This window comes from Apium graveolens, chromosome 4, assembly GCF_009905375.1.
Source record: "Apium graveolens cultivar Ventura chromosome 4, ASM990537v1, whole genome shotgun sequence".
Lineage (NCBI taxonomy): Eukaryota > Viridiplantae > Streptophyta > Magnoliopsida > Apiales > Apiaceae > Apium > Apium graveolens.
The window spans coordinates 202945980-202948158 of NC_133650.1; the positions used below are offsets into that span (position 1 = coordinate 202945980).

The 2179-nt window shown below is 44.6% G+C and overlaps 1 non-coding gene across 1 annotated transcript; it reads right to left on the reverse strand.

Moving 5' to 3' along the window:
• Positions 1-377: 377 nt before the first annotated feature.
• LOC141722651 (small nucleolar RNA R71) lies at positions 378-484 on the reverse strand. Its single transcript, XR_012575658.1, has one exon. It is a non-coding gene; the product is annotated as a small nucleolar RNA R71 (small nucleolar RNA).
• Positions 485-2179: the final 1695 nt, after the last annotated feature.

Here is a 2179-nt window from a genome sequence, read left to right on the forward strand (position 1 = left end):
TTCAAGCTGATCCAGCTCTTATGGATTTTTCTCGGCCTAAAATTGATGACATTCAGTCAAGCATCCTTCATCCGGCTATTCAAGCTAACACCTTTGAAATCAAGCCGGGCACTATTCAGATGGTGCAGAATTCTGTTTCTTTTGGAGGAGCGGCAACTGAAGACCCCAACATGCACATAAGGAATTTTGTCGAGATCTGCAGCACTTTTAAGTATAATGGTATGACTGATGAGGCTATCAAGTTGAGGCTTTTCCCATTCTCACTGAGGGATAAGGCTAAAGACTGGTTACATTCTGAACCAGCTGGGTCCATCACTACGTGGCAAGATCTTGCGCAAAAGTTTCTGGTGAAGTTTTATCCAATGGCAAAGACTGCTGCTATGAGGAGGGCTCTTACTCAGTTTGCGCAGCAACTTACAGAATTTATGTGCGAGGCTTGGGAACGCTACAAGGAAATGTTGAGAAAATGTCCACATCATGGAATGCCGGATTGGATGGTGATCACTGGTTTCTATAATGGTTTAGGGGCCCAATCTCGGCCCATGCTCGATGCAGCAGCTGGAGGAGCCTTATGGGCTAAAAGCTATACTGAGGCGTATAATCTTATAGAGACGATGGCTGCAAATGAGCATCAAAACCCAACTCAGAGGATGACGTCAGGCAAGGTAGCAGGTATTCTGGAAGTTGATGCAGCCACCGCTATTGCAGCCCAGCTCCAAGCGCTATCAATGAAGGTTGATTCTCTGGCTACGTATGGAGTTAATCAAATAGCTATGGTTTGTGAGCTTTGTGCAGGTTCTCATGCTACGGATCAGTGTTCTCTTGTCAACGAATCTGTTCAGTATGTGAATAATTATCAGTGACAACAGCAGCCTGTGCCAGCGACCTATCATCCTAATAACAGAAATCATCCAAATTTCAGCTGGGGGAATAATCAGAATGCTATTCAGCCACCATATCAGCAAGGAGTGAGTAAACAGTTTAACCCACCTGGATTCCAGCAACCACAGTAGTATGCTACAAGGCAATCATATCCTCAACAGGGAAGTACAGGTGCACCCACTAGTGCTGATTTTGAGGAACTTAAGCTGTTGTGCAAGAGTCAGGCGGTTTCTATCAAGACCTTGGAAAATCAAATCGGTCAATTAGCCAATGCAGTGCTCAATCGTCAACCTGGCACTCTTCCCAGTGACACGGAAGTACCAGGCAGGAAGGAAGCTAAAGAGCAAGTCAAGGCTATTACCTTAAGGTCTGGAAAAGTGGCTGATGCTGAAAAGGCAAAGGAAGTCGAAGCTAAAGTTAGAGATGAAGAATCTAAGCAAAAGGAGAAAGCGGCGGAACCAAGGAAGACTACTGTTGAACACACTCTGCCTGAGGCTAATACAGGGGAGAAACAGCTCTATCCTCCACCACCTTTTCCTAAGAGATTGCAGCAACAAAAGCTGGATAGACAGTTCGGGAAGTTTCTGGAGGTGTTCAAGAAACTTCACATCAATATACCTTTCGTTGAGGCTCTGGAACAAATGCCTAGTTATACGAAGTTTATGAAGACTATTCTTGCAAGGAAGGTGAAACTGGATGACCTTGAAACCGTTGCTCTCACGGAAGAATGCAGCACTGTTCTGCAGCAAAAGTTACCACCAAAACTGAAAGATCCAAGAAGCTTCACCATTCCTTGCACCATTGGCAATCTAACTTTTGACAAGTGCCTTTGTGATTTGGGAGCAAGCATTAATCTGATGCCGTTGTCGATCTTTAAAAAGTTGGATCTGCCTGATCCAAAACCCACATACATGTCGCTACAATTGGCTGACCGTTCCATTACTTACCCAAGGGGCATAGTTGAGGATGTGCTCGTCAAGGTGGATAAGCTCTTCTTTCCAGCAGATTTTGTTATTCTGGATTTTGAGGAAGATAAGAAGATTCCCATAATCTTGGGAAGGCCTTTCTTGGCTACTGGCCGTACCTTGATAGATGTGCAAAAAGGTGAACTTACTATGCGGGTCCAAGATCAGGATGTGACCTTCAATGTATTCAAGGCAATGAAATTCCCTACAGAAGATGAGGAGTGCTTAAAAGTGGATGTGATTGATACTGCGGTTACTTCAGAACTCGATCACATGCTAATGTCTGATGCATTGGAAAAGCCCTTAGTGGGGGATTTTGACAGCGATGATGA